General features: G+C 44.6%; 1 protein-coding gene across 1 annotated transcript in view; it reads right to left on the reverse strand.

The window, feature by feature from the left end:
- Positions 1–25,275, reverse strand: part of SSH2 (slingshot protein phosphatase 2) — a 134,721-nt gene that overhangs the window by 84,887 nt on the left and 24,559 nt on the right. The gene's annotated exons all lie outside the window — the stretch shown is intronic.

Here is a 25,275-nt window from a genome sequence, read left to right on the forward strand (position 1 = left end):
CCGATGTAGTTCTGTGGTGGCTGGGAAGCATTTTAAAGTACAAGCAACATTCTAAATTGGCACAGAAAGGCCTTCAAGGAAACCAAAGCTCAGCACCTGGTAACAGGAGATATGGGCAACGCTACTCTTTCAAGTTTATGCCCAGGTCACTTGGGGGTTTTAGGCTGTGATTGTACTGACTCATAGAAGCACAGGACTGGAAGGGACTTCAATAGGTCACCTAGTCTGGTCCCCTGCACTCAGGACAGGACTATGTAATAACTAGACCATCCCTGACAGGTGTTTGGAGATTTTTAAGAACAGGTCAGACAATGACAGAGATTCCACAACCTCCCTAGGCAATTTTTTCCAGGGCTTAACTACCCTGAGAGTTTTTCCCTCATGTCCAACCAACCTAAACCACATCTGCTGCAACATTTGCTGTTGCTTCTTGTCCTGTCCTCAGAGGTTAAGGAGAACAATTTTTCCATGTCCAATTCCAAGCAGGGTCACACCTTCCGTTATTTGGGAGGGAGACCTCCAAAGAGCATACAGGTGCTGTAGGTAGTGGTGTTGGCAATTGAATAAGTGGCTCCTCTTTCTTTTAAGCCAGCACTGCCCCAGTGCAGTGCTATGGAGTGTTTCTGCTATCTTTCAGGCAAGAGGTAAAACCCACAGTCCTCCAGGCACTGAAGGTCCCACAGCTTTGTTCTCCAGGGGCTGAGCATTAGCAAGATATACTGACCAAACCCCAGTGCAGACATTTATGTCATTCTCCCATAGATTTTTAAATTAGATCCTGGATTCTTCCTCCCTGTTAGACTGGTGTGTAGTGTTCCAGTCTACTGTCATAACAGCTGCTCCATTCCACCCCAGAGTGGTTGCATTTCTGTGGAGGAGGAAGAGGTATCTAGCACTTGTAAAGGAGCATCCACAGAGGAGCCTATGGGGTGGGAAGAAGGCTATCAGCAGAAAGGGACCAACTTTTGCACAGCTAGAGTGAACAGTCAGAAAGTGCCCATTATATTTCTATAAAGCGCCCATGCTAGGCTTTCCCCTGCAGCATTGCATTACACCTAGATACCTTTGTTAGAATGGCTCCAAAAATGTTCTATCACCACAATTCCTAGTGACCGCACCTGCCGCACGTGGGGAGTTTATCTGAATCCCAAAGACTGTATGCTGCATGCCAGTGAACCTGATACAGAGACCGAGGCTTTGCCAGCTACGGAACTATCCTAGCTTTCCTTCTACATCTTTCATCTGCTATGGCTTTGAAAATGCTCTTGCACCCATCCCTACCAGCCCATTCAGCTGCCACCTGCAAGGCGTACAGGTGGAGACAAATATGGAATGGTTTGGCTAGGACCTATCATGAGGTAGCAGAAGAGTAAGAAATAAGATTGTGGATTGGGTCCGGATCAGCAGAATAACCAGCCATTATGTCTGCTGACCCTCCCGTCCAGCCCCACCAGAGGGCAGGTGCAGACCTGCTGCTCAGGGGCAGGAGAGCAAGGAGTTTTGAAACAGCCAGCAGCACTTGCAGAATTTGCAGAAAGATTCAGATCTGCAATTCTTAAGTCACAGGCTCACGAAGGGTGGAATGGAAATGTCACATTTCACCACCAGGGGATTGTATAACCAGATTTGGTTTCCTGTAACTTCACAGAATGAGAGGCACAGCTCAAGAAAGCCATCAGTGCAGCATTACTTGGGTCCTGTTCGTTATTATGTGCAAAGCTCAAGCCCTTTCTTTATACAAAATGCAAGATACAGATGCGGAACGGCCAGCAGAAATATTTGCATCTCTGCTATCCGAGAGTCTGATCCTGGGAGGTGCTCGCTAGCAGAGTTCCAGGAGCATAGGTGCTCAGCGCCTCTCAGGCTCAGACCCCCGTTAATGCCTAGTAAATGAGGAGACAAATATCAAAACAGACACCTATGGCAACAAATTGGAGCTAAAGCTGCAGGCTACACATGCTGAGGGGAAGCCAGCAGGGCTACCTTCCACACCGCAGGCCGCAGAATTAGCAGGGTCACTCCAGCAGCGTGAGACAGGCATGCCGGCACTCCTCTCCTAACTGAAAACCCCAACCCACTCCATCATCAGGAGAGAACGTGATGCAAATATTAACACTGTCAAACAGGTACAACCACGCAGGGAGAGCATCGGCTGAGCAGCTTTCCAAGCCCTCCCTCCTGCAATGAAGCGGTACAATGTTCAGCCAGCCGCAGGCAGGGACTGGCTCAAAGTGGCTGGATGCTGCAAGCCGCGGCTCGGATAGGCCGCGTGACGGCAGGAGCCTGAAGCTGGTTGCCATTATGTGGGCATCCACAGGGATGGCACAGGCCAGGCTGTTGCACACCATGCTGGCCACAGCTGTACTTGCAACCGGCATCCCAGGTAGCTGAAGACACGAGGCTTTTAGCCTGAGCCTCCCAGCAACTTGTCAAGAGCACCGCATGCAGCTGGCCAGGATGCGGTGCCGTTCTGTGCTGGCTACACTGAAAGCTCTAGGTGACAGGGGCTTTGCTTTCCTAGGTGCCTGCACGGCACTTAGCACAGCACGGCCCTCACCATCATTGGGACCTTTAAACAACAAGCGTTTGTAACAGCCCCTCATCAGCCACCTACCAGCGAGGTCAAATCTAGCATAATCAAGTGACTGACAGTTTCAGGACTAGATGCCTTTCCTGGTTTAGCTATGAAGTCCTAAGTGTATGTGCAATTATCTCCTTACGAACAAATTTCCTTTTAAGGGAAACACCAACGTGGAGTGTAGCTAACTGGTGCAAGTCAAGTGACTTGAAAGAGCTAGATATCCCACCTCCTAAAAACGGATAGATTGGCACATGAGGAACGGGGAACCCGTTGTCAACTTTGCAATCAGATTGCGTTTTCCTGTGTCCGAGTTAATCTGCTGTCAGGTAGGGTAAAAAAATTCTCAAAAGCATGCAGGTCACTCAAGCACTTTGAAAAGTTTGCCCACTGCAGATCTGCACCAAACTATCCTTAGAACCAGTTGGATTCTGCCAGGTCACAAGACACGTGGCCAACACTCCATATGGGTTCCCCAGGAAGGGGACTTACTAGCCTGTCTAATAACAGCAGTCAACAAAGTGAATAGCAGCCATTATGGGTGAGCCAAGAGCTCGAAAGGGTTTGTTCTCTAGTCAAATGCATTCTTCAAGCCCAGGATAAGGTGAAGTAGTGGAGAGAAGCACTTCAGGTCTGCACAACCTCACTCAGTAATCTAAGCTATGCAGACAATGCTGTTTTCGGTCTGGAACGTGCAGCAAGCAACATTACAGCAAGTGGCCAGCTGCACATCCAAAAAAACCCCAGCCATGGCAACTAGCAAGCACCGTGTCCCCTCAGCAAAAACAAACAAACAGAGGGGATGCCCTGAAGCATATAGACCATTTCAATTATCTTGGCTCCACATGGAATTTAAACCTCATGAGCTCTCTGAAAACATGGAGGCAGATAGACAGGACCCCATCAGTTGCCATCTGTCACCGCTGAAGACTTGAGATCTAAACATTATAGACATAAATGCAGCACATTTTAGTGTCAGGAGTTCAGAGCATAGCCACTTACAGCCATATAAACTGGACTATGAACACATGCGATTCTGGTCAGTCTCTAAGATCAAACAGTGCTACCTGCACTCTGCTGTCCAGCTCGGGACATCTGAAAACTCATCTTTAACCTTTAGGATTTATGGCAACATCTGTCTTCCCTATCTGTCTTCACTACCAAGATTCCTGTCCATCGGTCTGCTACCCTCTCCCCTCCAGCCAGTTGGCATCTCATGCATCTGTCTAGGTATGCACGCCCCACCCCCATATCAGCTTTATGGGAGCATCTCATCTTACTTCTGTCCTTCCAGCTTCTTCAGGATCCTGCTCCCCAAAACACTTTCCTCTCTCACCCTGTGACTCTTTCACTGACTTTCCACATCAAGTTCAATCTTTTCTGTCTCCTATTGGAGGCTCTTTGCAACTCCAGCACAGCTTCTCTTATCTGCTTCACACTTCCCAAGCTTCCCTTCTGACTACCCCTTTGCAGCCTCCTCTTGGTGCCACCTTATGGGCTGCTCCTGTTATGCTTAACGGTCTTCCACTTCAAAACACTCCCTTATTCTGCCATGAATTTCTCCTCCACCATGAGCTCGGACCATCACCTGACATGCTGCATATCTGGCTATTGCACTATTTCCTGAGCTAGGCTGTAATCATTCACACGTATTTTTCTATGACCGTAAAGCAGTAAGATCACTAAACATACTGTAAAGACGAGGGGCCGCTCTAAACCTGGAACTACAATTTAATACAAATTCTCCACTAGAGGGCAGGAGAGACATGGCATGGACAAACACTACAAGTTCAGGAGTGACTTGCATCTCCCACATGCTAGTTACTTTTAACTAGAGAGCGTTTTGGAAGATCCTGTTGCCATTTCTCAGTGCGTTCCCAAAGCGTGGGAAGTATTGCTGCAGTGCAGCCAGCTAAGGAGACTACCTAGAATCTATTTAAGCTAGTTTTCCAACTGTGATACAGAAGGCCATTCGGAGATGCATACAGTGGGGCGTCTGTTGAGCTGACAGCCACCAACACTGAAGCGTCTCGCGTGCATCCCTGGAATACAAGCTCTCAAGTGTTTTCAAACTGTACGCTACAGCCAAAACTCAGCGCTGAGTGCCTGGCCAGTAGCTTGTGGTTAGTGCTATGTAGAGGCTCCTAGGGGCTGATTGTTCCATTCTCAAGCCAGCCCCTTGTACCAATGTACAACTCCTAGTTGTTTAGAAGCAGCCTTGACAAGCTCCAAAGGGAGTCATGCCCTGTCTTCCTTGGCCAGAGAAATGGCAGAAACAGGGGGCTCAGGGGAAACAAAAGGAGAGCCATGGCTCTAACGAGGCCGCAGTATTAATGACAGCTTAAAATGAAAGATGAAACTTTCACTCTTTGCACCTTTCAGGCTATGCGGAACAGAATATGCAAAACAAACCCAGTTTTTACTTTGATCTTCTGACACAGTCATTAAAAGGGCAAGGGAGAACAGAGACATTATTTAGCATTCGTCAGGCTTATACAATGGCACTCTCTCCATGTCACATAAGCCACTCTCCTGTCCCTATGAAGCTTCTTTCTTATCTCCATGTGGCAATAAAAAACAGTGCTCATCTGCATTCTGAAATTCAGATGCCAGCTTGTTTGTCTGCATGTAACATGTCTGAGTTCCCTGGCACACACATTTGTTGGATAAGATGTATGATTTCCACCAACTCCTTCCCAAAACTACTGTAGCTAACATTTACTACACTTTCATTAGCCATGGTACATTAGTGAGGCTTCTTGCCACCTACTTGTTTGAACCCTAAAATAAACTCACTTTAGCATACCTGTTTGGTTATATTGCTGAAGCATGTGTCAGAAACTTGTAGAAAACATGCCTCAACTGCTGCTTGCATCCTTTGCAAAGTGAAATGCCAGCTGCTAAACTACTATCAAGAACGCCCTTCTATCAAAACAAGCAGATGAGTTAATCTCTCAATTTGCCAGTGTGAAGCAGTGGTATTAATAGACCACTACATTTTATGCATTCCACCCTCAGTTTGAAGATGCAGCTGTAGTCTAACATGCATGGCAGAGTTTCCCATAGCCAGGCTACATCACCAAACTGGATCTGTACCAGGAGTTAGCTTTTTACCATAAAACTAATTAATACATACATACATACATACATACAAATAATAATTTTAAAGGATTAAAAAAAAAAACAGAGAAAATGGTCTCTTCCATCATAACAGCTAGCAGCATCTTCCTTAGAAAAGATTCCTGTTATCAAAAAGAAATGAAATCTGCTCCCATGACTGTACACACTCAGAAAGCCCCACTTTGAATGGCATTAAAAAGATCACCAGAATTAGTTTGGGGTCAGACTGCTCTAGCTGGACATTTTAATGGAAGATGCTAGATCAATTTATAAATGAAATGCAAAAATACACCTACAAATTCCATCAGCTGCAAGCCTGGTGCATTTACTTATCTTCTCTTCCCTCTCTGAAGAGCGGCTGGGAACACAAGAGCCTAGTGTGACAGTACATTTAGCCAACTTCAGATCTGCCCTTCACCATCCTCCACCCAAAACAACCCCCACCACTGACTGACTTTCTCCAGGGAACTTTAATACACTGACTAAACCAACAAGCCTTTAGAACAACCTACATGGCCAAGAGGCTGGCAATTCAGACAAACTGTTATTCTAACTTGTGTCTAGACTCTCTCTCTCTCTCTCTCTCTCTAGAGCGGAGGCTCTCCTATGCCATGAGTGCAATGACTCCTAGCCACAACTTGTAAGGATACCAGGTATGCCTTCACGTACACTAGTTCAACCCTGCTGAAATCACTAACGTAGGCTTTTGCTCTAACCACAGAGCAGTCAGCCTTGATACCCCAAAAGGCACCAAGCTCCAGAGAGAAAGCCTTGCATTGGTAGTCATCTATGGTCAATTGCCACACCAACTCCAGCGCCTTTGCAACCGTGGACGAAATCCTCAGCTAGTGTGACCAGTCCATTGACTTCTACAGAGAAGACAATTTGCACCAGTTGTCTTTTCATGGAAGGAGATTACGGGTGGTGGGGGTGGGAGATTTCCATTTTCCCCAGCTCAGTTGCCTTCATTTGGCATCTTTGTAGCCAGCTCATTTTCATGGTTTCCCCTATATAAATCAGTTTCTTCCTTTGTTTGCAGGGATCTTTCACACAAGCAGCGGGACGAAGAAAATATAAAATAGTGAAGTGTGGTTGCAAATCCCCAGTCAGCAGGTGGACTCAGGTGTGGATGTAGGGCATCAAGCTATTTTAAATGCCTAGACTTCAAGCTGACAATGCCCCTCCCTTTAAGAAATAAAAGTCCTCCTTTGACAGGGAGCACAAGACCTAATGCCGCTCGGAGACACAAGCATACAGTGGTATCTGCATTTCTAAAACACAGAAAGCTTTCCAGCCTTCCTCCAGGCCAAAACGTACTTTGAGCCCATGAAAGATGGCAACAAACTCACTGATACAGGAGTGAGCTGCCAACAGCAGTAACTAGCCCAACACAGAGGAGACGGTGCAAGGTGGTTAGCATACTGCCAAGGCCAGTTACCTTGCAGGATTAACCTTTGCAAGGGGTCTGATCACCATCATGGATCATTTGACTTTGTTCTGCTACTACTCAAAGCCTCCACACCTCATGAGGCAGGATTGCTTTAGAGTAAACTTTCATTCCCAGCTATAGAGTAGCATCAGGAAATGAACTGAATGGGCTCATGAGAGTAGGAACTGAAGACATCCTTTGCTATAGATCTGATCATTGCTAAGCTGTTGAAGTAAAGGTGTGCTCACTCTACCTACTCTTCCTTGGGTAGAGCCCTGTGCACATACTCAAATTACACTGAAAACCTCTCAGCTGGGCAAGGTCTTTGTGGAGAAGAAGGCAGCTGGTCTAATCAAATCAGGGGCTATGCACCCAAGCATTAATCCGATAGCTAATCCATGCAAATGCTGTTCACGAGCATGTGGGAGAGCATCCTCCGGTCTCCCAGGACATCTTTGCCTTTGCAACAGCTGTCTCATACATTGCAAGCTCTTTGACACAGGCGCTCTTCGGACAGCACTGAGCGCATCAGCATGATAAGCAATCCCTTGCCTAGGCACCTGATCACAAAGCTCCTTCTCTGCCTACGGACCCAACCAGATTAATACTGGCAACTGCCCTCAATCACAGAAGTCACGTGGAGATAATATATTCACCGCACAGACTCCCGAAGTCCAAGGGAGTTTGAGCTGCACAAGGAATGCACGACAAGTACCAGCTGAAGCCCAATAGCGCCAATGACAAACTGTGCATAGGATGCCCTGTTATGGAGCCTGATCCTATGAACTGTGAGCTTAAAAATCACTTACTGGGAGCAAACAAAATTCAGACAGATTCAGTTCAAAACCATCATACGCATGTCTCTCCACTGCACAGCTACGTGACGAAGTTTTTAAAAAACGTTCTCTTAAACATAAACCCCACATATGCTGTGTTTACAGCAAGGCCCGAGTGCCAGCAACAACAGACTGGTACAAAGAAACAAGGACAGACTTGAAACCCTGGGCTGAATCTTTTGAAAGACCCAAGGTTGCACATGAATTAACTCTAGCTTGAATTTCTGAAACACCACAATTTTGAGTTCCATGCTTGGACTTTGCTCAGGAGTTGTTTGATGCCAAGGAGGACGTTTTAACCACAGAAAGTGGGCAGCCAGAGGATCAAACTGCACACTGACTTCATTCTCGTCCATGCCACAGCTGAGAAGATTACTAGCAGTTTATGGAAATATTTTCTGAATATTAAGTAACAGATTTTGAACTGAGTTGATTCTAGATACCATTTCCCTGGCAGTGATGTGAACGCACCTATACATGGTGTGTGTATGGTCCATAAAGCTCAACGCAGAACTAATTAATTCTACAAGCCCCTCAAGCTGCCCTGGAAGAGATAAACCCTAATTAGTTTCATATCCTTTCATACACATTATAAAAAGGTTACCTGATATAGTCCAAGGAGCTTGAAGATGAAACAAGCAGTCACCATGCCTGTGAGATCAGCACAGGAGTGAGTGGTACATGGGTAAAAATACAGAGCACAGCAGAGAGCTACACTGAAGCAAATACATTTCCTTGTTATGCATTTGAATGACAAAGGCACCAATCAGAAAGGCTTGTATAGGACCTGGAACCACAAGTACAATTAAAATAGGCCACAAGAAAGATAGAGAGAGCGTGCGTGTAAATCTCTGCATGCAATCGCTCTTCCTGATCTTTCCAAAGCAGGGGCCAAGAGGTATCATTCAGCCAGTCAGCACTGGTCTTTTCACTGTGATAGCTCTGGGATCTATTAATGTTTTTAGCCCGTTCCTATTGCCTCCCTGGATAAGATAACACCTTGCTTTAAACACATGAAAGCCACCCAAGACCCTGAGACAAGCACCACAATTACATGGGGAAGTTTCAGGCGCAAAAGTATACTAGAAATTCTTTCTGACAGCGACACCTGCACCTCAGATGTGGGACAGCAACAGTCAAGGTAGGGTAGTATTTCACACCACGTCTCCCTCCCCTTTTCCACTTCAGACTTAGCATGGCAAAACAGACCACTGACAATGTGATCCAGAGACATCATGCACAACATTTCTGCTAGAGGAGAAAAAACAGCTTCCCTCATCATCATCAGAGCAGAAACCCACTGAAGAGATGGGGTGCAAGCAGACTGGCTGTCCCTGCCAGGATGCAAGGAAGGGAGGGAGTCCCTTCCACTTCCAAGTCTGATAGGGTAGCGAGGCACCAAGCAAGACAACAAATCACTTGAAAGCTGCAATTCCACTGCAGGCATTGGGAAGTAGAAATGCAAGTTCCACCCCCTGAAGACGACACCCCCCATTCCTGGACCAACTGTCAAAAAGTTTCTCTGTTCGTTTCAGGCATAAGAATAAACAGAGAGGCTCTGATGAATTTGTGGACAGTCCAAATTCAGATAGTACTTAGAAACATAAGAATAAGAATGGCCACACGGGGTCAGGCCAATGGTCCATCTGGCCCAGTATCCTGTCTTCCAACAGCAGCCAATGCCAGATGCTGCTGAAGGAATGTACAGAACGGGGCAGTTATCAAGTTATCTTCGCAGTCTGCTTTGGACTTAACTATCCTGAGTAATTTTGTATCATCTGCAAATTTTGCCACTTCCCCGGTTACCCCTTTTTCTAGATCATTTATGAATATGTAGACCAGATCCCAGATCTAGTGCCATGATATTTACCTCTCTCCATTCTGAGAATTGACCATTTATTCCTACCTTTTGTTTCCTGTCTTTTAACCAGTTACTGATCCATGAGAGGACCTTCCTTCTTATCCTATGACTGCTTACTATTACCAAAAACCCACAGAATCCTTCCAGTTGATTTAGTCTTCTTTATCTGAAAGAGAATTGGTCTATGAAACACAGGCACACAGGTCTAGTGTTCCATCCAGTAGGTGGTCAGAGGTGACAGACACTAGGATAGACAAGACATGATGGGATTTTAATTGGTGAGCAACTGCAAAACCTAGAACTAACAACAAGAAGCATTGGAGAGAACTTGGTGGAAGATTCATTCCCACCACTTTTTTGCACATACATATGGGTTGTGGAGGAAGGCAGCCTATGCTAACTCTATCAGCAGCCAAGTTCTCGTCAGATGTTAGCATCTCTTTGGTATTGTTCTCTGTAACACACTGCTGTGTCAGGAATTGGCATATTTAGGTCAAAGACACTGTGCTTCTGCTCTCAAAAAGAAAAAAGCTAGCTCCTAATGGAGCCTTTCATCTTTTCTGCTGGAGATAAGTGATCTATGCAAATCCTGTTTAAATTTGGTTACCACTGGAACAAGATAAATAAAAACCTTTCAGATCTTAAAAGCAAAAATCTAAAATTCTTCAACTGGTAGCACAAGAGTCAGGATGTGAAATACAGTGCGACATCACCTACTGCAGTACACCACAAGAGGAGATTAAAAACAGAAGAGATTACTGTCAATTGAATTTCTACATTAAATGAAATAGTCTTGCGTGCCGGGAGTACAACAGCTTTTGCTTTAATCAAGGAGACTTGCCTTAGAGGAATGGCATGAGCAGCGTACATATATATTCCTATTAAACACATTGCATTAAAGGAGCATTAATAATGTGACTTCTCTTGAAAGAATGACAGCATAGAGCAAAGGATCAATTTTCAACACCTAGACAGCCACACGGAACTTTAAGGATACAGCCCTATTATAACCAAACACTGCTCTCTAGCCTCCAGGAGACTTGTGCGTGTGCTACTGGACATTTTGGACAAAGGACAGAGAGGAAGGTAGAGATATGAAATGATCTGAGATTATTTAGGCTGTATATAATTTTCTAGAACTTCAAGCTTTGAAGATTTGTGTCACCTCCCTGTAGGCAAGTGTTAGGGAGTCCTGCACTAGGCTCCTTGTAACTGACAAGCATTCTTCATTTTCTCTGCAGCACTAACTTAAATGCCAGTTCCCCCCACCCCATTCCAATGTGACATGTGTGACCAAAACAGCTCTTTGCATGAGCATGACCATGTGTGGCTCCAGCTTTCATACCAAGAATTGTTGCCAATGTCAGAGGCAAAACGGAGTTGGAGACCAAGTGAAAATATATGTTTACACATACACATGGGTGAATCTCAGGGCATGGACTTCTTGGAGCCATTTTACACATATGGATAAGAAATGACCTGTGATTAAAAGAAAATCCCTTCCTGCACAGCAGCGGCAGGGATATCAGCAGTGAATGGATGTCAGCTGTCCATGCAAATCTTAATAGCCCTTATGCAAATAAGAGGGAGGCGTGTCCTATTTGTCTAATCTAATACAGTCACCAGTACTTTTTAAATTATACGTATAAAGAGCAAACAAACCTAACCAGCCCTATCAAGTGCTTTCCACAAGAGCACAATCAAGTAGTCAAAACCTTGCTTAGGACTGGCTCTATATTTCCAGAACAGACAGGCTCCAGAAGTGCAGAATATAAAAGATACCTTGAGCCAGATGGCACTGGAAAAACTCGTAATGGAATCTCTAGCCAATAAACAGCTGTACAGAGGATAAAGAGTGGGGAATTCAGATTGCTGTAGATCAGTCCTTCATAATTCATGAACATTAATACCACATTACATGCAATAATGACAAAGATCAACATAGCAGAAGCAGTGCCAATTTTTAGTCTTCCTCCCCACCTTTTTTAAAATGAAAATTCCCACAGAACAGATTTCCCACTCTGTACATTGACTAGAGATTCACTATATATGCTAAGCATATAGGTTCTCTTCCTATACGAGGAAGTTTTACAGATGCTAAGGGGTTATTTCTGGTGGGGGAAGGAAGGGAGGTATGCTGCAAGGGGAAGGAAGGGGCCGATCATAAAACAAAAGACATCTTCCTGTCACCATATAGGTTATTTATAGTTATTTCTGGGCCCCCAGCAGTCAAGGCTGTAGATGTATATTGTTTGTATCACTAATGCAGTTATTTACATTAATAAAAATATTAAATCTTCACACACAGCATGAAGAGTAAGTTACATATTCTAAGGCCTTGTATACACATGCAAGTTGTGCCATTTAAACTATAACAGTACAGTCAACCTAGTGCAGACACGGTTACACTGGTGTAAGTATGCTCATAGTGGAAGGCAGAATATGCTTTCCTGATAGAAAGCATCTTTACACTGACACCCACATGAGGAGCTGTGCCAAGATGCACTATCCCACCCCTACTTGACAGTTACACAGGTACAAAAACCCTGTGCAGACCAGCCTTAAGAGAGCTGACATTTAGGCAGTGGACCATTATGGGGTGGTGGAGAAGTTACACCTACAGATGCAGATTTAAATTTCAAGTTTCCTTCTTAAAAAAGCATCATGCTCCGGAACTGTTTTAAACAAGTTTTAAGCAGAGAAAGACACTTCCAACAGATTCTCACCCACTCAGCTGCAGTGAACCTGGTGCGTCCCACCCTCTCTCAGCACGAGTGCTGGATGCAATGGCTGAAGTAGCAGAAGCGCAGATGTAAGAGTTAAACAGCCAGACCACGCAGGACCCATGGTGCCGAAGAGGTCAGGAACTGACCTCTTCAGGTATGTCTACATGGTGATAAAAGACCCAGCACGGCTGTGCCTGCCAGGGTTAGCTGACTCAGGCTCTAACATTGCAGTGTAGACATTTGGGCTTGAGCTGGAGCCTGGGCTCAGAGACTCCCACGAGTGGGGGTGAGTCTCAGAGCCCAGGTTCCAGCCCAAGCCTGAATTTTTTGGAGCCCTGCAGCCCAAGCCAGCTGACCCAGGCTCTGAGATGCGGGGCTGTGGTGGGGGGGGCCGAGTTGGGGGGGCGGGTTGGGGGGGGGGGGTCAGTGCAGTGCAGTGCAGTCATATCCTTATTTTTTGGTAAAAACTCCTTGGAGAAGCGGAAGTCACTTATTGCTGCTTTAAAGAGCTTAGGTGGAGAAGAGGGAACAGCAGCATTCAGAACCTTGTCCAGTGCTGTGATATTGTACTTCCGAGGGGAGCGGTTAGCCTTGCTCAGCCTGGATCTGTGCTCAAGAGTGCAATTACAAGTAGCAAGTTGTTACCTGGCATGTGTGGGTCACAGCAGAGGCAGGTATCTGAGCATCCTATAGAGCTGTCTGGGATCTGCAGCAGCCTAGCAAACAGCAACTAAGTGCGGTTGTAGAACGCTATTTGAAGCCAGGCCTAGCCAGGAAGCCTCTACTCCATTTGAAAGAGCTCTATGTCCAGAATGCAAATGCCTGGGAGACATCACAGTCTAATGGTTAGAGCAAGGATTTGTCCCCACTGCTGGTGCTGACTTGTGACAAGAATAAGTCGCTTGACCTCTGTTTTGGTTTCACCTTCTGTCAAGTGCAGATAAGGATCCTGACCTACCTGGCAGGGGGCTGGTAAGGCTTTTATTCAAGGCATGTTTGAAAAGGGTTTGAGATCCCTGGATGGAAAGCATTAGGAGGGCACTAACCATCACTGCAAAAAGCGAGGGATAGCTCAGGGGTCTTGAGGCTAGTCAGAGACTGCAGTTCTGTCTCACTGCTCAGATAGCATGCAGTCATTTGGACATGAGCTTAAGCAGCAATTGCTAGAGCACTTTCTTGCACACACGTTACATGAAGTACAGAACATGATCTGACCTGTGTTGCACTAGGCTGGATCTTTGACGGGAGATCCAAGTATTACAGCCCACAGCAAACTAAACCGCTGTGTGTCACAGGCAGAGAACAGGAGGGACCGAGGTGCACCAACATCTTAGGCTCCACAATGGCAGAGAAGGGATTACATGAGATACCCTCAGATAATCCTGACAAGTGACCCTCACCCCCGTGCCAACCTGAGCAGGGGAGAATTCCTTCCTGGCCCCACACATGGCCATCAGTTAGCCCTGACCATGTGAGCACGAGCAGGCCAGCCAAGCCCTAGAGAGAGACAGAGAGACACTGCTTGGTGCTACCTCGGTGCCCTGGCCCTCCCCACCCAATGTCCCATCTCCAGCCATGACCAATCCTGATGCTTCAGAGGAAGCAGATCAAACCCCCATATATCTTTTGTTTGCACCAGAACATCATTCATTCAGGCGGTGACAAAAAACCAGCAGACTAAGGCAGCTGCTCTGTCTCAGTCCTCCCCACCCTTGAAGGCGGCTACCCTCAGGTTTGTACATCCAAGCAGCTCTGGCTCCCAAGCTGTGTTTAAGGGAGTAGCTTTGGTGCAGCCTGCAAGACCCTGCAAGCAGGAGAAAACAAGTGACTGTTCTACTGTTCTTCCTTCCATCCTCCTGACAAGGGTAAGTCACTGACACTTGCAGATGAAGTCACTGGCGTCTGTGGTATTGCATTTTCAATTGTCGCCCAGTCATCTCTAATCAAATCTCTAGTCATTTTTCAGTATTCCAATACTGGCTGTCAAGGAGCCTATTTTGTGAAAAGCAAAGATCTCTGGTCTACCATGAGCTGCAGTTCCGTCACCCCTTGGACCAAGTTTTCTTCCTCATAGGGGATGAAGCACGTCATCTTGCACAGACTGACCTGGACGGCAGCAAAAGAACAAACTGGTACTGCAGAGCTCCTCTCTGCCTAGTTACCGAATAAAAGGGTCACCACCAACACATTGTCCCTCCTGGGGCATTCTTAATTCATTGGACATAAAAATTAACAGAGGCTGGCAACACAGGGCACTGTATTCAGAACTTGTGTTTCGAAAGTGTCGGAGGTCTCACCTAACTTCCTTCATGGGCTGCAAGGAAAAACATACGCCTTTTTCTAATGAAACCCCCAACAGCAAATCAGTGAACGCTGATTCATTGGAAATGGAGGAATTAACAAGGAAAAACGTGGAATAGCCAAATTGTGTACGTCATGGACACGAGAGAGAAGCAAGCTGAAGACAGGTTTCCTTTTATTTTCACAATATACAAGCTGTCAACTGCATGCCAGCTCCCCCTTTCAGATAATATGGAAAATGAAACTTTGGCTCTGATCAGAAAATGGAGCTAGTTATGGTGCATGTGCCTTCATGGCAGCTGTATCACGGTTTGAACTGCCCACAAGGAAAGAGGAAAGAGCTGGTTTGCCTGACAAGAAAAAAAAAAAAAAAAAAAGTCTATTGTCATTCTTGCCACAGAACAGGATTTATTTGACCCCTGAAAGGTCACCAGACCCACCACTCTTGCTGCCCTGCAGTTGCTATGTAGTAACCGCCCATATAATCCTGGTCTCCTTTGTGCCATCTGTTTCCCTTTGGCAGACTGGCCACTAGTGACAAAATACAACAACTCATATCTCCTTAGTAACAGATCTCCCCCCCCCCCCCCCCAGTCTTTCTACCAATCCTGTAATCTACACAGGGTTTGATTCTCTGCAGGGGCGGCATGACGACATTTGTGCAAAATACTTGGTAGGAACAGCAGGAAAGATTTTTTTGGGGGTGGTGGGGAGGAGAAGAAAAATCATCGAAACCATCCTTCCTCAAACCTTACACAATACTTACGTCACAATTTTAGAAATGCTCTGACCCACATTATAGGTGTAAAAAGGGCTTGATTTCCAATCCAGAGATTGGCTTCTCCACCACAGGCTTTTAATCAGCAACTGCATGCTGCCTTTGGTTTCTTAATCCTTAAATCCCTGTACTTTCTCCTTCCTCTTAATCTGGTTAAAAGCCTCCCCTTCTCCTCCTTTGCTATAAATGTGAACAGTGACCACCCGAAGAGCACTACCGCAGTAGCGGATACCTGCAAGATGTGCTGACTCCATGGCAGAGCAAGGTCTTGTTCAAAATTAAGTATACACGCCATAACTGGTTAGATACCACAGTGACAGGCACTAGCGAGAACCCTAAAATAGATTAAGATTAGATAGATTTCTTAAGGAGAGTCCTTGCATCTAAGGAACCTATTACATCAGCACTCAGCATGTCTGAGCATACAGCCTGTTAAGAGCCAAACTTCAAAAAACACCCAGGTTTGGAAATTTTGGCCACACTTACAGCTGTATTCTGTCCTAAGGAATTCAGCATGAACAGCTGCCAAGCTGGAGGTCATCTGAAAATCTAACAGACTTTCAGAGCTACAACTAGGAGTTGTGTGGCTAAAACCCCATCTAAAAGGGTCTGAAACTGCAACTGAGTTTCTATGCTCATGAAACTGAGGGACTAGCCACCCGACTGAAGTCACGCATGACCCAGACAGATGGGTTTTTACACAAGCCTCCCCCACGCAGCTCTGCCTGACTGCTCGTAGCCTGATCTGAGCAGGCATCAGTGGTGCCAACAGTGGGGTGCTTCTCCTATGGGGAACACCGATTGCTCTGACAGCGTAACTCCCTTACATGCTACTGCTTCTCCAGGACTGCACTCAGAGGCTGACTGCATAAGGAGTAACTAAACTCTACCAAATGCGACCACTATTTAATCTCCAGGATCCCATATCATTTCTCCTCTAGCTATGGACCAGACATTGCATTTACTGTGTGTCACATTCACACAATAAATCGTCCCAGCAAACCCCTGCTGAAAATAAAACCCAACACACCCCATTTCAACAGGGAACATGGATTTAAACTTAAACTTAATAGGAGCGATTTTGGTAATGAAAGAGGAGAGACTGTTTAGTAGTGGTACCATAAAGATCTCTACAGAAAACGCATCTTAAAATTAGCATAAACTGACAAGACAGTGAGGGAATCTGAAGAGGCAGGTATCAACTGTTTTTTGTCCAAGAAGGAAAAATGAACTGATGAAGATACAAGTCTGCAGTACACTGGCATTTGCACAGCTTCTGGCTGTGCCTGGATTATTCCATGCATGTGCTGGCAGACAGGATAACACTGCGAAAGGAGATACAGCTACAGCTCTTGATGGTGTCACCCTGTCCATAGGGCTAAAGCAGGAACATACTACATATCTGACTTCCTTATTGAAGTGTAATTTTTTCATCATGCATTCATGGAAGTTCAAGCCACCAAGCACCGAAACATACAAACTGCCCACATGAGCTGTTGACTTCTAGCCAACCCCAGTGAGAAATTTAATGGGAGACATTCAGAGAGCATAAAACTTTCTTACAAACCATTGTGCTTACTGGGACTGTTACTTCTTGTAGAAAGGGAGCCTGGGTACTTAGACCAGGTGCTTTTTTACCCTATATAAGGAGTATTTAGCTTTGTCTAGGTGAGAAGTTTCCACCAGTTTAAATCAGTTGTTAAAATGATGCAACCCTTGCATGAACACTCTTATTTTGGTTTACAAATGGCTTTTTGTGCTTTAGCTGAAGTCCCCTGGGAATGAAATAAGCCACTCACCCCAAAAAGGAGAGAGACAGCCCACCCAAGGTCTGCACTAGTTTAAACCAATATCAGTTTAAATTCACCTCTGATTATATTAGGACAGCTTTCTCATGTAGAAAAGCTGTCAGAAGCCACATTGTATTGAGAAAGCAAGATTTCTCTTCCACAATGCAGTAATTCTTGCCCTTTCCATAAGTCACCAGGATATGCAAGCACCCACTATATTCTACTTTTATCCTCATAGGACTGAGCAACACTTGACAAGTCACCCGGTAGGCTCCCGGCCAGAAAGCTAGTGCTCAGCCTGCCAACAGACCTCAACACATGTGCAAGGTCTGGAGCATGCAGCAGAGTGATGACTAAGTCCTCATGAAACATCTGGACAGAGCCATGCTGAAGACAAAATGGGCAGAGAGACAGAGGCTATGGAATTAAGCATCCATTGAGATGAACAGAGGCAATTCACACCCTTGTTATGGGGAAAAATAATCCTGCCCTCTCCCTTTTTGGCAGGAGGGTAACTTGTAGCAGAGCTGGTATGGTTCTACTGCACAGCTGGAGGGATGGAAAATGCACACTTTGCACCGCACAAAGCCAGCTCTGCGTTTTCTTCCTGCTGGATTTGGGGTGAAACAGCAGATCTCCTACTACATGGATCCACCAGGCTCTCCCCAGCCACGTAGCAACCCAAGTGCAGTGGAGGCTAGGCTTCCTCAGAGGTCGAGTTACAGAGCAGTTCTGGGGGAGAGTGGGCCTGGGAAGAATGGAGCACTCCCCTGAGATCTTCCCAGTGCACAGCCAGGTTGCGTGCTGGAGACAGGATTTGGGCCACAGCCAGTTGGAAGAACGTCAAGACTGCCTGGGTCCCATACTGAAGGTTTCCTCAGAGCCATAAGGGCTCGAATCAGAGTATGTTCCATTTTAAAATGAAAGCTTAAATGCTGCAGAAAGAGCACTTCACTCCCCGATGCTTCTCACAGGGAGTCAGAGCAACCAGATCCACATAGTCCCATGTCCATTCCCTCAGCCTTGTCTGTGACAATACACATGGGGCCGACGTGAAGACTTGCTGCACAGCATGCAGGGGCTAGTGACATCTCTCCAGCTCTGTCTTTGTAAAGGGCCTCTTTAGTGTCCCTGTCACCACGCCCACCACCAGAGTGAATTTCACCTGGTGACAGTAATGCAACGAAGAGCATAGCTTTGATTTGCCCATGGACAGAAAGGAGTGCTCCTTGGAAGGTGTGTGTCTTCACACTGCACTGCAGTCCTAGCTGAACTCCCAGCTGCACTTTGCAGCTAAGGGGCAGAAAATTTCAAACTAGTCCCAATTTGATAAGGCCAATTCAAAGGATTTCCTATTTTACAGTGCTGGAAGAGAAATCTTGCCATTTGTTGGCCATACACCACACATGAATATACAGACTTACAGCAGAACCTTCTGAACGCTGATGTTTGGATCTCCACCATTATATAAACTCACAGCTACCTAGAGTTCTGCTTTAACCTATGTAACTTTTGAAGAGACTGAAGCTTTAGAAAGCAGAAGTCTCCTTTCCAAGCAAGTTCTTATATCTCCAGATCTGTGCACCATGTGGCTACGGAAGTAGAGCCCCAACTTATTCTTTTCACACTCTGGGGATCAGACATGTCTATTGTATCATTCTACCAGACACGTACCAGGGATACACTATTAATAATTAGTAATAAGCATTGTAAAGAGGTGCATAGGGCTTCACAGCACAGACAAAGGTTGAGGCTCTGCCCTGAGGCTCTTATAAAGTGCGGAAGAGCAGATGAAAAAGGCAAAGACAACACAGTCAGATGGTCAGTACGTGGCTAAAGCACATGCGTGGATTGCTAATGGCTGTTTTAGGAAATTATTTTGGCAGTTTTAGTTTTATTTTTATATAAAATTATATTACTTTGAAAGTCACTTGGAAGCTGTAGGTTTTGAGAAGAACTTAAGAATGGCACAGTGGACTGGGTCAGAAGGGCAGTCCAGGAAGACTGGCAGCCTAGACGTAGGTCCAGGGAAAAAAAGTGTGGGGAGGAGAAAAAAAGGGCATCCAGATGACAGGCTTGTCTGAGCAAAGAAAGCATGGGTCTAAAAGGAGACAAGGTCAGGGAGGTACAGTTATCCAGCGTTTATTTATCTGGACCCCATTTACACAGATTGCCCACCTGTAATCGCTGCTGCATATTTAACACTTTTCCTGGATAGCCTTTTCAGTCAGCAGCATTATACACTTCTGCACTTTTTAAGGGGTTATTTGAAGACTATATTATGCACTTATTAATGGGGACATTGTGCATCTAACTGAGACCAGTGGCAACACTGACACGTTTACCTTGTTAGTCCGAAGAAGTGCTGCAGGTACAGCATATTCAATTAGAGAGAGATGCCACATTTTTCTGAACAGCTTCAAAGGAGGCCACCTGGCCATTTGGGATACATACGTATGGGACAATTCAAATCATGATGCTCTACAGCCAGCCTCCTTTATAGGTTTCAGAGTAGCAGCCGTGTTAGTCTGTATTTGCAAAAAGAAAAGGAGTACTAGTGGCACCTTAGAGACTAACCAATTTATTTGAGCATAAGCTTTCGATGAAGTGATGTTAGTTTCTAAGGTGCCACAAGTACTCCTCCTCCTTTATAGGTTTGTCATATTTGGCCAAGAGACAGGACTACAGTGTGTTTATATTACACCACCTACAATTCTGCAAGAGACTGCTCCAAATTCTCTCTGCCTTCCAGCACCAATTCCCTCATTAGTTTTGTCAATACACTCAGGCTGCTTATCAGTCCAGTGTTAACTGATACACTTAATGAGGAAAGGGCGTAAAGGTGCATGTCAACTTCATTAGAAGCCCCCCATTTTCAAGAGTTTAGAAACACTTTAAAAAAAAATTCATTTTCCAGACTAAAACTTAAACAAGTCTTCGTCCAGGAACAAGTTAAAAACTTTAAGACTCATGTCTTACAACTCCAGAGACCAACAATACATGGCTTTGAAAGGCTGACTTGGTTTATTTTTCCATAGAGAGCTTTTGTTCAGAATTACTTTTAGGCCATTCAGAACTAAAATGTAGTGATTTCGGGGTGAACGAAAAAAGGGAAACATCCCACAAAACACACAATTTTTTAAGAATTATCATATTCAAATGTGTTAAGTATTGACCTTCAAAAAAAATGTACACATGACATTTGCACCAGCATTTCTGCAATTCAGGGCGTAGGAAAAGAATTTCAACATGCTCTGTTACTATGACAAAGCAGTTTTAAAAGCCCATTATCCAGTGTCAGGTAAAATTAAGCCTAGGTCTACCGTACAAGCTCTATGTCCGTACGACTATATCACCTGGGGTGTGGAACTCCACACTCCTGAGTGATGCAGTTATACTGGCCGAACTCTCAGTGTAGACAGCAGTGTGTCGACACGACGTAGCTACTGCCACTTGGGGAAGTAGAGTACCTGCACCAAAGGAGAAGCTCTCCCATTGTCATGGACAGCGTCGCCTAAGCACCACACCAGCACAGCTGCCGTGCTGTAAAGCCATGTCTACACTACAAAATTCTGCCAACTTAACTTTTGTCAGCATCCAGCCACTGGTTATTAAATCACTTGTGTGCGCACACTTGGCTCCTTGTGTCAGCGATGCACGTCCTCACCAGGAGAGCTTGTATCAATTGTGTTATCAGCGTGTGGCACTGTGGGACAGCTCCAGAAGGCCAACAACAGTCAACATAAGCAACGCCGTATCTACGCTGTAACTCAGTCGACCTAGTTACATCGACAGTGACTTTGCTCGGGGAGGCGGTGTTATTAAAATAGACGTAGAGAGGCACTTAGGTCAGTGGGAGCCAAAGTTAAACGAAGACACTTCCACAGCTAGGTCGATGCAAGGCAACTTACAGCAACCTAACTGCATAGTGTGGAGCAGGCCTTAGTGTAGACAAGCCCTTAGACGTTTAAGTCAATGCTACTGATGGGATATTCAAAAGCCATCTAAGAGGCCTTGAACTTCTAAATCCAGATCTGCCCAGCCTCAAGCATTCAAGAGCCACAAAATTTAAAAAATTTTAAATTTTTTTGTATATAAATTAGTTTGGTTTGTCTTCTAGTTTGAGTCTTTACGCAGTACTCAGGTCACATTTTCAAGCTTTTCTCCACAACCAAGATTAAAAACTTCCCTTTTCTTAAACGTGAAAACTGAGATTCTCATGCAATCCAATTCAGTCATTGGGGCCTTCAGGAGACCCCTAATGTTTCAATACTGGTGAGCTGGCAAAACTAAGTCACCTGCCAGTCAATGGGATCTGTGCTCCCATGTCACTTTGGCACCCATATAGATGGTATGATTTTTCTGAAGTGCAGAGCACTTCAGTGCCCACTCTGAAGTCAATAGAAACTGTAAGAGCTCAGCCACTTTTGAAAATAAATCGGGATTTTTTTTTATTTTTATTTTTTTTAAGGCAGCAACATTTAAGAGCCCAATGTTAGCCAGAGTTTGAAAGCCATGACCTTCTGTCCCACCATGAACTATCATTAGATAGAAGGGAGCCTAGAAGGCTGGGGACTTCAGCCTTCTGTGACTTACACTATTACACATGGCATATTTAAGAAATCACATGCAAGAATCATTGGAACAGATGCTTTTAAACATGAATACAATGAATGGAGTAGTTTGGGTCCCATATCCAACACTGCTACCAGCTTTCATTGAGTTCATTGGTATTTTACTATTGCTTAGGTAACAGCACCCTGCTTGCGAGCATGGACAGAACACAGGCAGTTAACGTCACTGAGGAGGAAAGTTTCAGACAGTTAGAAGCAAAGCTTGATCCTTCAATCCCCATCTTTTTGAATATCACAATATACACTAACGCCCAAAGGAAGCATGAGGAGAAGAGGGGAGAGCCAACAAAAGCCATTTAGCTGTACAACTCAAATAAACTTGATTAAAGATTTGAGTTTACTTCAGTCTGCATTTCCCTGTATCCTAGTGCCCTCTGTTTTGGGCAGGCAAAGTCTGCGGTAAAGGAAAGGCAACGCATTTTCTCTGCAGTCCTGTTAAAACAGAGCACTCACTCACTCACACTGCATTAAAGACTAGCACAGTGAAGCCTGAAAGGTGTGTACATGTGGTACCAAATCTTATTAGAACTAGAAGAGGTCAGCCCTCTCTAATACATTTAAGCCTTCAATCCTTCCAATTCTCTTGAGGAAAGCACCTCTGAGCACTGAGTAGATCAAGTGAGAATGATCCCCCAAATCCATGGCTCTCCCAAGCGGAAATAGTATGGAAGCTGTAAGTGTAAAAGGTTAAACTTAAAAAAAAAAAAAAAAGCACAGACACAAGTCAAGTAAAAATGAATCTCACTTAAACCCAGAGGGGCAAGGAGCTCTCAAGTTAAGGCTGAATCTCAGAACCAACATGAAGTCACGCTACTGTGTGGAAAAACAGAGCCATATCAATAATTCTCCCTCCCCTGTGGACAAGAGCTTCATATTCTATCTCCAATAATTCCGCAAGACACTGCTCCAAATGCTCCACTCTCCAGGCACCAATTCCCTCATTATCTTTACTGAAAAACTCTTGCTACTTAGTAAACTGATGAGACTGACAATTTTGAAAATCTCATGCTTTGCTGAGGCCAGCATGGCATTTGCTAATTCAGGCCTAGATAGACTGACAAGTGCTGCTACAACATTGGATTATGATGGGTACCCCTTTGCTGTTCCACTCTCATATACAGATCCCATGCAAAAGGTATCAATTTCACTTAAAATTCTTGAAGCCGCTTTCTAAGCGGATAGAGAAGCAGCTGAGTTGTGAAAGAACTTCTGACTTGTACACCAGTCACACATCAACAGACCCCGGCACTCAAGCCATGCAGTACTGTTAAAGGAGGCAGAGCTCTGCAAGTGCAATGGGAAAACCCGACCCGTGGCATTTTCAGTTTTTAATCCATCTACAGCATTTCCAAGCTTCAAGGAAAAAGGCCTTGAAAACTTCAGACTAAAAATTAGAAGTTATACAAGCAGTGGCCAGCAATTAAAGAAATCTCGATGCACCATTATACAGTCAGGATTCCTGAAGTTAAGTAACAGGGAAAACCTCCACATATTATGGGTCAATAACTATTTAAGCCTGATGGATTAGATACACACTTCAGCATACCCAGAAGGGCAGAGTCAAAGCAACTCCACCCATTCAAAGGAATAAAGAGCATATGATGTTTTTTTTATTCTCTCAATCGCGTAACTAATCTTGCTGTAGGCTTCTGCTTTTCATCTTTAGACAGTCAGTGATCAGTGTATTTATCAACAAATTAGCCAAGGGTATTTGCATCTGCATTTGCAGATCCTGACCACCTAGGAAACACAGCATAGGCACTTGCTGCACAGACATTTGTTGTTTACTGCACAAGTTCTAAAACTTACAGATACTCAACATTTTCATCTCTGTTAATTTTTGAGACATTTCTAAGGTTTGGAGATGAAGGCAGCTGGCTTCCAACTGTTCTCTAGTTTATAAGTAACTACTTTTAAAAAACAGTCAAGTTCTAAAAAAAAACTCCACACACTCAAAACAAACCTAAAAGCACGAAAGCTATGTTTTCAAATCCCAAAGCCGTACAAAAACAACAGGTGAGGGGACACATCTCACATACAAACATTCCTAGCAAGTTTTGGGGGAAAGCTTTGAGGAATCCTGGATGCTACCTGGCCAATGAACAAGTGGTTTTATATAAAATTTAACCCAGACTATCTACTGCTGGCAAAAATCACCAGAAATAGCCAACTGGTACCAATATTGCTATTTCTAAAGGAATAACATTCCCAAGGCACTTAATTAACAGGAAGTAAACTAGTCACAAGTCACCGAATTAATCATCTTTGTGCCCTTCTATTCCTCATTAGCTCCTATACACATTTCTAGCCAAAATACTGTGCTCTTCTGAAGTTCTTTAACACTCTGTATTAGAATATTTCAGGGTCAAAAGGCACTGTTTTCACTACCCAGCTCTAAAATCCAAGTGAAAAAAAAATCAAGAAGAGATGATGTAACTTCATATTACTTGGGTCAGAGTCTGCTCCAAAACATGGTTGAAACTATCACACAGAAGCACATTTTTAGGACTCATGAATCACCACTCAACAGCAGAAGTGGCCAATTTAATACGTGTAATTTTAAGCTTCCAGACACCCATAGGCATCACATTTTAAAAAACTTTCTAAACTTCTTATGGGAATGAAGCAGACATACCTTAGACCTGGCCTAACAAAGGTCATTACAGTAACCAGAAAGCCATAATGACGGGCTCAGCATTGTAAGATTTCCAAACATCTACTGTTAAAATCAAGGGCTGTTTTATCAAGGTTTTCAGCTACACACAGTTAGCAACGCTGCTTGTTACACTTCCCCTGCTGCTGTGATTATTAATAAGGAAATGGAGTAAATCTGATTTGAATTTTTCATTTGGTCACTGCTTTTTCCAGCATCCTCACAAGTTTGTGTTCTGGAACACTGAATTTAGAATGTTACTAGGATGGCTAGCGCCACTGGGGTATAAATAATCTGAAAAGATGCCACTTACAGTCAATGAGAGTGGAGTAGTAGTCTCTGAAGAAAGAAAAATTTGGTGATATTGTCTCTTCAGTGCACACATGCACCCTTCCTATTCCCTGTAGTAGGAGTTGTGCATGATCAGAAAGTGGAAGACAAAAACCAGACTCAGCCTGAGATGCTTTGAAACAAGTAGAGTGCGTTCCCACTGGCCCTTTGAAAAGGGCGGATGTTACATGTAGCTGTTATCCCAAGTTGCACAACTGACAATACCATCCCTCCATCAC

The sequence above is a fragment of the Eretmochelys imbricata genome, chromosome 17, assembly GCF_965152235.1.
Source record: "Eretmochelys imbricata isolate rEreImb1 chromosome 17, rEreImb1.hap1, whole genome shotgun sequence".
NCBI classification, from domain to species: domain Eukaryota; kingdom Metazoa; phylum Chordata; order Testudines; family Cheloniidae; genus Eretmochelys; species Eretmochelys imbricata.